The sequence below is a fragment of the Podarcis raffonei genome, chromosome 6 (genome assembly GCF_027172205.1).
Source record: "Podarcis raffonei isolate rPodRaf1 chromosome 6, rPodRaf1.pri, whole genome shotgun sequence".
Classification (NCBI taxonomy): Eukaryota; Metazoa; Chordata; class Lepidosauria; order Squamata; family Lacertidae; genus Podarcis; species Podarcis raffonei.
The window spans coordinates 3,160,744-3,174,267 of NC_070607.1; positions in this window are offsets into that span (position 1 = coordinate 3,160,744).

Sequence of the window (13,524 nt, forward strand, 5' to 3'; positions counted from 1 at the left end):
GAGAACCTTTCGCATTCTTTACATGGCATGCCCAGCAGGTGCCATAGCCCTCAGGCAACCTCACAGTTCCTTTCCGAAGTTTGCTTCCTCATATGGATATTTTTTAAAGGAATTTTCCAGATTTCTTCACAGAAACAGGATGAGATGGAGTCTGGCCCTGACCCATGTGGAAACAGGACAGCCTAGAATTTCATGGATATCTATATGCCAAGTTGGGTAGGACTGAAAAGCAGGTGTGCCTGGGCATATTCAGGACATGCGCAGCCTGGGCTGGAACACGGCTCCCAGCTCCCTGCCATGCCCCCAAACCAAGGAGAACACCCATCGGCTGCCCCAGGCGGAATAAGCTATTCAAGCCGGACTGTGCTGTGGGTTCTCATCATCCACCAAGGTCACCACATCCAGGGTTTAGTGTGGGGTCCTCGTCTTCTTCCACCTTTTCTCCTCCAGTCCTTGAACTGGTCTGGTGAATTCACACACAATGGGAGGGAAATATTTACAGGAAAGCAGAGAGGAAGATGCCCAAGGGAGATACACCAGACAGAGCCAGGCAGGGGACAGGATGCCATCTCTGTGTGTGTCTCTCTTACACACACAAACATTTAGCATTTTACCGTGAGTTTTTCTTTGTTTTCACAGGAGATTTATTGGTCATTTCCAGCAAATGTCTTGCCTCCTCTACTGCCCATCCAAACATGTCTAGATGGCACACACTGATCCTTAATATCTGTCTTTTCTCTCCCTCGGGAAGACTGGCAAAACTGAAGGCAGAACCAGCATTCAATCCACTGGTATGTATTTATATCTTTTAGGTTACAATGCCAGGACAAAGCCCAGTTCACACCAGCTTTTTAGGTGAAATGAACCTCCAGCAAGGGAAAGGGAAATAAGGGCTGTGGTGTTTAAGTGTCGCCATCTAGCGGCTAAGAGAGGTTTGGCATTTGGACACAGCTCCTTGCTTCCCTCCCAGAACTCCTAGAAATATTTTCCAGGGTGGGGTGAGCATAGGATGGATTTTGTTATGCGGTTTGCCTTGGGTAGCTGTTTGTTTGTTTTTGCTTTAATGCAAATAGCTGGCGTGAGGAAGGGGGCCAAGCTGGATTGGGACCATGGTGTGGGGGGGAGGGTTTGTTTGTTGGTTTACATCCTGCCCCCCCCCCCAGATGAACACAGAGCCCTTCTGGGCTTGCTCTTCCCAAGGGGAGGGCCGTGTACCAAGGGAGGGCCAGCATGACCCCCCTCCCTCCCCCATGTACACTCTTTCTCATATAAATGATTTTCTGCTTGTTAAAATCACATTAAAGCCCTGCTTCAGGGGGAATAATTTTCCTCTTAGCCAACCTCTTAGATCTTGAGGATATAAAGCAATTGCTAATAATTAAGGGAAGAAAGAGGCAGTCAGATAATGTATGGGGGTGTGCAGAGGGAAGGAATTAACCTACCTATCTTTATTTACCAGCTGCTTCTGAGTTCATCCCATAGTATAAAAAATAATGTAATATAAAAATAAAAAGGACAGTCACACTTCAATGTAGGCTTCATTATGTGGCCCCAGAATGGGATGCTCATCCACATCGAAAGAAGTGGGTTTCCAGTGACACAAGGTCAGTGCATCTAAATAAATATAAATAAATAAATTTTATTTGTATCCCACTCTCCCCAGCCAAAGCCAGGCTCAGAGCGGCTAACATCATATAAATAAGACAATATGCATAATACAATATACAATATGCAAATAAAATAGCATTCAACATTCATTAAAACAATATAGAATAATATTAAATATCAGCAATTCAAAATTAAACAGAAATCCACTCAACAGTTACAATAAGTAAATTCTAAACTCCAATCAATAAAACAAAAGCAAACCACAGTGCACAACATAATACAATACAAAATGAGAAGCAGAGACTGGAGGGTGGAGCAAGGCAGGTGGAAGGAGGCCTTGCCGGATGGAGGTTAGCTGTTAATCAGAACACTGTTAATATCTAGCTGTTAATCAGAACGCTGGCGGTTCAAGGCCACCAGGGACAGCTGTGCGCAGGAGTCTTGCACTGCAGGGGGGGTGGACCAGATGGCCCTCAGGGTCCGTTCAAACTCTGTGATTCGAAGTCTTGATTAATATCACAAAGGAGATATTTCCAAAGTGGAGTGGAGGTCCCAGTCAGATGCAGCTCCTGAAGTTTGGTATTTTTAACTGATATGTTGTATTGGTTGTTTATAGTGGTTGTAAATCTCTTCAGTACTTCTTTATTTGTAAGACGTTACTCGTAAATTAATTAAACAAACAAACCACTATGTTTCAATGCAGCTACCATCCACTGAAAGCAGGAAAAAAAACCCGAAAGGGGAATGTATTAAATCACCAGCGGGTTTGGAGCCATGATCCCTGGCACCAGATGTCTTAATATGTAACGCTGTACTGTTTTTAACACTGATTGGGAGCCGCCCAGAGTGGCTGGGGAAACTCAGCCAGATGGGCGGGGTATAAATAATAAATTATTATTATTATTATTATTATTATTATTATTATTATTATTATTATTATTATTTTATGAAGCACTATGGCAGCTTGATGATGGAGAGATTCAGACTGCAGACTGTTTAAGAGAAACAAAGAGAGATGGAACTGTAAGGTAGGTTGAGCTGAGAGTGAGCCAGCAAGTTACAGGCCTGATGGCCAAAAAGACACATGGAATATCTCCATAACTTTGTTTTTCCTGGTGTAGAAGAGTCTGAACTGATTGGATCTGTGATGCTGGGGGGGTGTTTAACCCTTTCCTCAATCAATATCTCACACATCTGGAAGAAAAGATATGGTTCCCACCAATCTTATCCCATGCATTGAGGAAAGCAGGTCAGGAAGGATGATATTTACAAATGGCCTGTGGGCAGTGCTGGCTCAGCCATTAGGCAGACTCAGGGGTGCAGAAGCCCTCAAGGCAGCAGCCCTTTGGGCTTCCCGTTGCCTCTGCTGGAGAAGTGCCACCAGCACCAGCTGAAATTATGCAAGATCTCACGTGATCTCACCCAGAATTCGGGCTGATGCTGGCACCACTTCTTTGCCAGTGGCAGACACAGGATGGTGGGTGAAGAACCTGCGCTGGTGGCAACAGGTATGGTGGCAGTGGCAGCAGCACAGGGCAAGGTGGCACTTCGCGTTTTGCCTCAAGCAGCAAAAAGGGATGTACCGCTCCTGCCCGTGGGGAAAGGGTTAACCATTCTTCAGCCCACTGCTCCAATCAGATCTGAAGGAGCCTGCAGTGGCAATGTAGTCAAAGCAAAGAGAATTAAGCCACGCCCCACCTGTGTTGAGTTCCATGGGGACTGTAATCCCAGCCATGTTGGCAGAACCTTTCAAGCTCCCAGTCATTTCAACGGAAGTGAACTTCCAGTAAAACTGTGCCCACGATTTTGAGGAGAAGAACCAGAGATGTTTCGGGAGAAAGATTGAGAAAGTAGCAGGTTGTATCCAATTCATTTTTACTCAGAGTAGACCCATTGAAATTAATGAGCATGACTAAGTTAGGTCCATAAACTTCAATGCTTCTACTCTGAGTGAAACATGGTTGAGTTGGGTCTTATAATTACATATACAAAGACGCTTCTATGTATCCAAGCTATTTTCTGCAGCCAAATATCTCCCATTTCTCAATGTTGTGGGACTGTTTACAAAGGAGAATAACTAATTGTTGGAGTGGAGAATTTCCATTACACAGTAACTGCAGGAAACCCAGTGGCTAGATTTTGATGTTTTTTACGTATTGTTGCAAGCCACTTTCCTTACAAGGTCACATATTTTGGCTGGCACATTGTTCTACTTTCACCAGACCATGTAAGGAGAAAATAAATACGCTAGAGATACAGGAATTTTGTCAGGAGTGGCGCCCCACCTTATCACCTTGGTTTCTTCATTTCTTTCAACCCAGGCAGTTGGAGCAAGGCTGCAGATTTGCATCTCTTGGCTTAAGAAGGATGGCGAAGGCTTCTGAGGTCAAAATTTCCATGGAAAGGGGTGACTCACAGAAAGGGATATTCTGAAACAGGGATTGACAGATCATGTGGGATCTCTCCTTTGTTCCCCCCCTAGAACTCCAGGATTCTTACGTGGTCTAGGGAAAGCAGGCAACCCACAGTGATTGTCCTGTTCACAGAAATCTGATAGGAAATGCATAACAATATGTGTTTAATGCACAGGACCTCAGTCACTGATGAGGAATTATTTTTCCAATTGATTACAGCAGGGATGGGGAACCTCCCTGCCATGGGCCTATGGCCAAGCCATGGCTCACATGCCCTATGCCTGAAACAATACCTGACCTCAGGTGTGGGGCAGGTAAAGATGCAGCTGGGCCAAAGGGGGATTGTAGCCAGTGGGTGGCACCAACAAAGCCCTGCGCCCAGTGCTTTCCAAGCACCAAGAATCAACAGGACTTCAGCAGTTCCATGTTTGGTGCTTTGCAATTCCTGGTGGTCAGCTAATCAAGGTTGCTTTATCCCCTTGAATATTTTGGTTGCCCTTTTAAAAACTTCTCTCAACTCTAGAAATATTTCAACAGGTTCCACATTAATTGGGGTGTTAAGTAAATTTTTGCTTGGATGCCTCAAGTAATGCTTATAAAATAAATAGGCAGCATGCAGTTAAAATGCATGAAACCAACGGCCACCAAAGACCTAAGAGCCCAAATTCATGTGACAATAAATTGAAGAGTCACCATACCAGGCACATTTGGACATCTGGGTCACCATACCAAAAGGGCTGGGACCCACTGCTCTGGAGCCCTGCTTGAAAACCACAACAATAGAGGTGTGTCTTGGTTGGTTGCTGACTTGATCTCCACTTGATTCCCACCAATTCCTTTAACTCCAGACCAGGCCCAGATCTTGAGCCAGGTCTATTAACCCGGGCCACTGGATACACACAAGCTCCCAAATCCCTAACTGGTTCTAGAAGCTACCTCTTCACCCCACCTCTCGCTGCAGCCTTGAATAAAAATGTCAATTTTATGACCACTCTCATATGACTTATTTCCTCTTAGAAAATTGAAACAAGAATATGGTTGTTTATGTGAGCTGAGCCAAAGAGCTGTGTGACGCTTTGCAGTGGTGGTGGGATTATTTCGTTTCAGACACCAGAGGATGGATGGGTGTTTTGCTTGTGTGGGACACCGCTGTTTCTTTTCCCACTTGGTTCTTGACAGAGGGAGCATGTTTATGTCCCTGTGTTGTTAGCTGAGTGGATGGAATGTGCCCTTCTTGGAAGCTTGGTGTGCCTGATCTCCCACGAGTAAGAGATTCGTAATCTTCCCTAACCTGCACTCTTTTGACCTCAACTCCTACTAGGGCCGACTCTGCCATTAGAAAAGGTGAGGCCACTGCCTCAGGTGGCAGAAGCCCCCAAGGCAGGCCCCCACAGGTGCCTTGCCTGCCCCACCACCTCTACCAGTGGTGAAGAAATGGCACCAACATTGGCACAGATTTTGAGTGAGATCATGTCCATTTGAGGTAAGACCTCACCCCAAATGGGCACCATCTTGCCTGAAATTGACTCCTCCAGCCACAGCCGATGCAGCAGGATGTGTGGTGGCAGTGGCAGCAACAGAGCATGTGGTGGAGGCAGAGGTGGCAGCAAACAGGTATGGTAGTGGCAGCGGGAGTGTTGGCAGAGCAGCATTTCCCATTCTGCCTCAAGCAGTGAAACGGGAGGTGCCACCCCTAATTCCCATCACCCCTAAGTATTGCGGTACTGATGGGAGTTGTAGTCCAAAACCTCAGGAGAGCCCAGGTTGGGGCATCTGCTTCTGGCTTATCCCAAGTTGCAAGGCTTAGGTTCTGCACTGATGTTCAGCCTTCCCTTTAGGACCCTCTTCACCAAAAAATATGCCTAGAATGTACTGAGCATGGACTGATGTACCTGATCAACATCCCAAGCCATCAGCCCTGTCCTCCGAAAGGAGCCAGGCTGCCTTGATGTATGTGCTGCCCGCTAGTTATCAGATCTGCACAGGTTTTAGATAACATCACCTGTCTGCATTTACAGTATATTGATACGGGGAGCTGAGAGGAAGGAGGAAGGGAGTGCACAAAACAAACATGGTGAAGGATTCCCATATTTTGTGCTCCCCGCTTCTATAACAGCTTAGGTTATTTTCACAAGCAAGAGGGGAGCCCCAGCTGATGAAAAGTCTCAGCCCAAGTAAAAAAACATTAAGGCAGCAAGCAGGTTTGGCAGCAGAAGGAAGACACCAGGCCAGGCTGCTCTTGGTGGCCTAACAAATCTCAAATCTCCCAAGTAAATCGGCCCAATAAACAACGACAGCAGCGTTCAGCCAGCTGGAGTGGGGCTAGCCAGTGCATTGCACGTAATGTTTCATGTTTCATCTGCCTCCTGTACAGAAGTTGTGGGTGTTTGCTTGATGCAGTTAGTTCTTCACCCTCAGGGAATGAGTTTGTTCCCTTGAGACTATGGTGGTTGGCCTGGAGAAGCAGAGAGAAGCAGATGGACAGAGCCTTCAGGGATGTGATAGCTGTGTCGCTCCCCCAAGGGGGCAGCTGCTCTGCTTTTCTGGAGAATGAGAGACTCGGGAAAAGAGGGCATCAGTCTGTGGGAAATGAATGGGAAATATGATGTCTTGGAAGGGACACCTTTCTTGGGGGACAAGCAGTTACCGTCTCATGCCAAGGATATGGAGGGATCCTAGTAGTGCAGGATTGCATTGCTAGGGGCATTGGCATGCAGACTGCCTAGTGACTTGGCTGTACAAAGACTACAGATGTTGTGCATCATCTAGATAGCTGGGTAGACAGGGCTGGGGATGAGTCAGTGGTCATGTGGGCATCAGTGATGTGGGAAACTAGTCATGCACTTCTGAAAGTGAAATTTAGGTTCCTTGTTTAGCTGACTACCCCTGCAAAGAATCACACAGGCCAAACTTTAAACAAAGAGGAAAAAGAATCCCTATTGTATAAACAATTGTAAAGGCACATTTAAGAATCATATTTTTTTGTCCAAGCCCTGGACACCAAAACCAAAGGGATTTTTATTTCTAGAAAACAGCAGACAAAATTATTGGTGCTCCCAAAACATGGAGGGGGGAGGGGAGGCCATGCAAAGCTAGAGCTTGTCTAACCAAACTTAAAAAAAATATCTCTAAGTACTTAAGTACCTCTAGTACTCAAGCTATACTCTAACCCAATTCTTTCCCATACTTTTTTTTTAGGTTATGACAATATTTTTTGAGGCAATAAACAATTCATCACACAAGTCTCAGGTGCCAATGTAATTTGTGTCAATGTAATTTGTTTCAATAAATCTGACTAGACTTTTCCCCAGATGCCTCAGGTCTCCCCTGTGGCACCAGGAATGTATATGGATCTGACCCCATTGCATTTACAGGTCCTTTGTGCCTACGCCATGTCTCTGTTCAAAGTGCCGACGGCAGTAGCTTGGCAACAAAGCACTTTTCTTGTTTTCCTTGTAGACTTGGTGCCAGAAATGTGCTGTTTCCATCGTTCTCAGAGAAGATCAGAGCCTACGTTGGATAGCAGTTGAGACAGCAGGGCCCCTAGAGAGCTGCTCCTGGCCCCTTTGGCCCTGGGCCCTTGAGCCGCAGGTCAGGCAGGCAAGGGAAGCTCCCACCGTTCAGTACAATGGGACCATTTTCCTTAATTTCTAGCTGAGAGCAATCAGTTGTCCCAGTGGGAGATGTGCTGGGGGGGGGGGGGAGAATTCCTAAGAAGCATGATTTCCTCTCCTCCCTGTCCATTTATTCACTGTAGGATTTATTCTGTACACACACACTGTAATTCTTTCCCCCAAAGTATCTGTTAATGATATACCTCTGAACATGAATGAAGTCCGGGAGCATGCATAGTACAGGTCAGGACATTTAAATAATGAAGGCTTAGTTCTCACTAGGGCCGGTTCACCCATGAGGCAAACTGCGGCAGGCCCCCACCCCTCCTCTGCCTCCATGGAAGAAGAATTTGCAGCTTCTGACAGGAGTGATTTGTGGAATTGGCACTGCTTGCTCATGTCCACAATTGTTCTGTGGCATCCACAAGACATTGTCATCATCAAAATGCCAGCCAATACTTTCTTTACAATTAACCCAGATGTCCCCTTATCCAATATTCTGTGATTCTATATGTGTGATATTGTTGATATTCTGGCATTGCAGGGGGTGGACTAGATGCCTCTCAGGGCCCTTCCAACTATACAGTTCTATGATTCAATAGGTGAAAGTGCAGTCACAAATGGTGTGGGAGCTTGTTAGCATTTGGGGGCAGTTTGCCATTTGTTTGATGATGTTTTGGTGGGTGGTCTCTATTGCCAGGCCCTCACTTCTGTTCACTACTTGCCGGAGCACAAGCTACCCATTTTTTTTTCCAGTGCCCACTTCCCAGAAATACCAAAGAAAGACCTATTTTCACTTATTGTAGCACACTTGGTTTGGATGAGATATTATTTCAAAGACCTCTGAACGGTAGATGTGAGGGATTCCCCAGGAGGTTGTCATCACAGAACATACATCCAGCTTTAAAATAAACAAATAAGCATTAATATAGAGTTCTTGCAGTGGCGTAGCGTGGGGGGTGCAGGGGGGGCCGGCCACACCGGGCGCAACATCTGGGGGTTAGGGCAAATCCACGGGTTAGGGGGCGCAAATCCACGGGTTAGAGGGCGCAAATTACTTGCCTTGCCCTGGGTGCTGACAACCCACGCTACACCACTGAGTTCTTGAGCAAGATTTGTTGATTGCTCTTGTGCTACTCCTCTATGTTTACTTAACAGAAAAAAGCAAGAGAAAATGGATATGTCCCCCCAAAGCAAAAAGAGCGGAAGCTTCCATTTGGCCCATGTGAAAAGATAAGACTGGTAATGTTTGCTCTTGCAGACACAGGTACAGGAATAGTGAAGAGGTATAGAAATGCAGGAACATGAACACCTGTGCACATGCCCAGAATGAAATAGGTTGGTGGAGGGCAGGGGAAAGGATTGAAAAGCAGAGCCCATTCTGTCAAGCTGTACCCCCCCCCCCGGTGCAGATGGCAAAGCACACTGAGCTCACCCAAATGGATCCGTCCACGTGGCCACTAACCTTTAAAGCCTTGTCTAGATGCGGGAGTAGCATCACTTTGTAGGTGAATGCAGCAAATCATGGAAGAGATGGCCTGGGAATGCAGTTCTTGACCACCACTAGAGGGAAAAAGAAATCCAGTGGGTGTACTGGTGCTTTGACTTCAAGGGTTCGTAATGGTAGGCTGGTGAATGCAAACATAACTTGCCTCTTTAGTTTTATTATATTAGCCACTTTCCCCCTGAAGGGACTTGCAGAACTTGAATCCAAACAGCAAGGCCTAATGATTTGTAATCTAATTAGCAACGGGGGCTGATTAACCTCCTGCTTTTTTCTTCTGATAGGCAACAGGCATGTCTGGGTAGACATCAGCCAAGCCATGAGTTGCTGATTTTATTTTATTTTTACTGGAGTGCTGAAGCCTGATGAAAAGTTCTATAGGGATTAAAAGCTTGTTTTAAACATTCTAGGGCAGTGGAGTGGGGGTGGGGGGAGATCAAAGCCTCTATTTTCATATTTTCACTTGATTTTCCCATCTCTTCAGATCAGAAGTTCTGGTGCCTGTCCAGAGTAAGCAGTGCAGCTCAGTACGAGAGCTGTCCGTTTATCTAATGTGCAAATAAGTGGCTCCAGAAGAGATGTCTCAAGGAAGTAAGCTTAGGGTGCAATCCTATATCCACTTACCTGAGACAAATATGGAACTCAATAGAGACTAATGTCTGTGTAGACATGTATAATAGCCACATAGCCAGGTCAAGCCACACATTTACAGAAAGGGTTGGACAATCACTGTGTGTTTTTCCTTTATTGCTGTATCTGCCAGCACGTTTGTGCAGCATATCCACTTTGGCTTTGTAAATAACCATTGTAACTTGACAACCATATGTCAGGAGTGCTCTGATGGTGTTTCCTGCTTGGCAGGGGGTTGGACTTGATGGCCCTTGTGGTCTCTTCCAACTCTATGATTCTATGATATGGAACATCCTGTATTAACAGAGCCATAATATGAAACCATAATATGAAACTGCAACAAAAGCAGCTTCTAATACTAAGTTGAATGATGCAGCTAAGGCAATGCAACAACATCCTTTTATAATTATAAATGCCACCAGCCATGGGCAACATTTGTTATCCTTCTGTACTCTTGATACACTTTTTCCCCTACATGTTTTTATATAGGAAAAATAGGATATTAGCTCAGCTTAGTAGTTTAAAGAGAGATGCTCCCTTGAAATGTCAGTAACCGAAACACCTGAGTCGTCATCTACTTTCTATCTCTCTCTCACACACTTGCAACAGGGAGATAATAATGATGCCTTATACCACAGTTGCCGTAAAGATTACGACAGTATAATGTTATATGCATCACATCAAACACACTAAAGGTCCTAATTGTGATTTATTGAGAGCCAATGTGGTGCAGTGGTTAAAGTGTTGGACTAAGGACCTGGAGTCCCCGAGAATAGCTCAGTCAGTAGAGCATGAGACTCTTAATCTCAGGGTCATAAGTTTGAACCCCACATTGGGCAAAAGGTTCCTGCATTGCAAGGGGTTGGACTAAATGACCCTCAGGGTCCCTTCCAACTCTGCAGTTCTGCGATTCTGTGAGACCAGGGTTTGAACCCCACTCAACCATGAAGCTCACTGGGTGACCCTGAGGCAGTCACTGCCTCTCAGCCGACCCTCCTTCACAGGGTTGTTGTGCAGATTAACTGAAGAGGAGAAACACCATGTACACCACCTTGAGCTCCTGGGGCAGGGGAAGATGGGATATAAATGCCATAAAACAAACAACCAATTATTAGACAACCGAAGAGCATTGTTGTCAGAGAATAGCAGGCCAGAAGATGAGCAGATGAAGGAGCCCCTGGTGTTATTAGACTCTGTCATAAAGGGGTGGTGGTGGAAAAGAAAAGGGCCCCTGCTATGTGTTGAAAGACATCCCCCTGAAGGGCATCATGGAGCCCAGCAGGCTAGCCTTGTCCCACTACACTCGCATGCCTGACCACTATGGTCCTACCATCCCCATGTTTGGCCAGCATGTTGCAAGGGTTCCAATCAAAAGTTTATATTATTGTTTTAAAAACCGCAAGGGAGAGCTCCCACATTACATGTGGCTTAGACTTCTGTCCATGGTAGATAATCAACAATGTATTTTGGCATCTCAAAGATGAACAGATGTGCTGAGGTTTGGACTCTGCAGAGAAACATCAGAGACCCAACAGCCCTTTCATCCCACCATTGACAATTCTTGCCCTTCTTCCCCACTTGAGAGTAGTACTTCATGGGTCTGGCAAAGAGGCCTCTAGTTGTACCCCTCCAACCCCAAAAAATGAGCACACAATAAACCAGCTAGATTTTAAAGTGCTTATTGCCCTCAAATTATTTGCTTTGTATTATGACTGAGTAAGGTGTCTGTGTGTCCTACTTTACAGAGGACATTCAGTCCTCTAATTTGAAGGTGCTGTTTATCTGAAAGGCTGTCCAGGAGTGGGGGGGGGGGGAGAGGGCCTTGAAGTTGACCATCAACAATTCACACCTGGACAGCAAACTGAGCAGGCTCAAGTGCATTGCTTTTCTAAATTTGCATCTATACATATAAATTACCTTATGCAAATATAAACCTCATTTATGTCTTCTAGGTTGGTGAAATGTTTCATCTTTTTAGGGAGAGGAATGCAAAAATAGCCACCATAACAATAAGTATCCCTGTGTGTATCTGGAAGAGCGTTGCTGTCGATTTGTTTGAGCATCCCAGCTCTTCACTGCAGAGAACAGCTGTGGTTTGTAACAGAGACAATTTCCTCAGCCAGACTTCCTACGACAGCTGCCAAACGTTCAAGCCTGAGGTTATGTGGCTGGTGCAGAACAGGCAGACTCAAGGCTCTCTTGCCTTAAATCCCTTTAAGACTTCTTTGTTCATTCAGAAATCAAGGTGTTTTGGGAGGATGCCACACAGAATTGGAAAAAAATGTTAAAAATATCTTTTATTAGGAAACTGGAAGCTTTCCTTTTGGGAATCACAGACTCGGATATTCCTAAAAAGGCTAAAGAGATCTTCTTATATGCTACGGTCGCAGCAAGAGTTCTCATTGCTGCAAATTGGAAAAGTGATAAAGTCCCGTCAAGATGAGAATGGATTAAAAAATTGGCAGAATACACAGAATTAGATAGCATGTCAGAAAAGATAAAAAATAAACCAAAGTGTTTAAAATATATTTGAAAAATAATATTAGTAGTCTAAAGTCATACGCAGTGTTTGCATAATTTCAGTAGTAGTATTAAAAATGTGATAAAACTAATGAATGGATTAAGGGATATTGAAATTGAACAAAACTCGTTATGCAATTAATACAGAATCTGTAATAAGGAATAGAAGGGAAGTTGGGTAGATAGAAAAAGACCACTTTTGTTTTATGTCTTGAAGGATATTAGTTGATGTATTAATTCTTTTTTTCCATTGGTGGTAATGGAAGTTTATTTTCTTTTTCTGTATGGTGTGTTAATGTGAATGGTAACAATAAAAATCTTTTTTTAAAAAAAGACTTCTTTGTTCATTCATTTCCCCACAAAGTCCAATAAACTGATGTGTCTCTCCAGGGAGAAGTGCTGTTGAGAGGCCTTTGGGAGGGACATCCTTATTTTTTCAATGGCTGAAGGAGACAGCAGGCTAAGGTGCAGTTAGATCTGATGAGGCAGGAAACATGAACAGGATTCCCTGCAATACACAAACATACACACACACACCCCCCTCCGTGGTGTATTTCTCAGCACTTGGTGGTGATGGTTGTTTTTAACCTTTTCTCTTGCACTGCTTTCCTGAATAAAATCACCCTGCAAAGCTGCTCTTTGCATTGTGGAATTAGATTAGGTGTCTATGTGACATCTATTAAGTTTCCTCCTATTTTGTCAAAGAGTGCCTTTGAGCAGCAATTTTAATCAATAACATGACACAGATAAAGGGTTTAATTCCCTTCCTCTGGAGGCTGTGGTCCGTTTAGCATTTTTAATGTTTTTTTTTTAAAAAAACAACAACAACATAGGTTTGACCTTTAGGCATACCTGACCAATGAACGGGTGGATAGAGTTACATCTAGGCAGTTTCACACCACAGGACAGCCCCTCCCCCCATACTCAATGGTGGTATTCAATGATGCCTTACTCAGAGGAGACATATTAAAATTAAAGAACCGAACTGATTAATTTTAATGGATCTACTCTCAGCAGGATTACCATTGAATACCACCCAATGTGTTGGTGGAAAGGATGCTGTTTGCCCAATATTAGGAACAAGGAACATGCCTGTCATTGTGATGGCCACCGACACAGACATACTGAAATTCCATGGGGTCCTCCTCATCGGACACTGAGCAATCTTGTTTCAAGGGCAGGATTTGCTCTCATCTCAACACTCTCCCTCAGTGTAGCCTAACTTAATACTCTG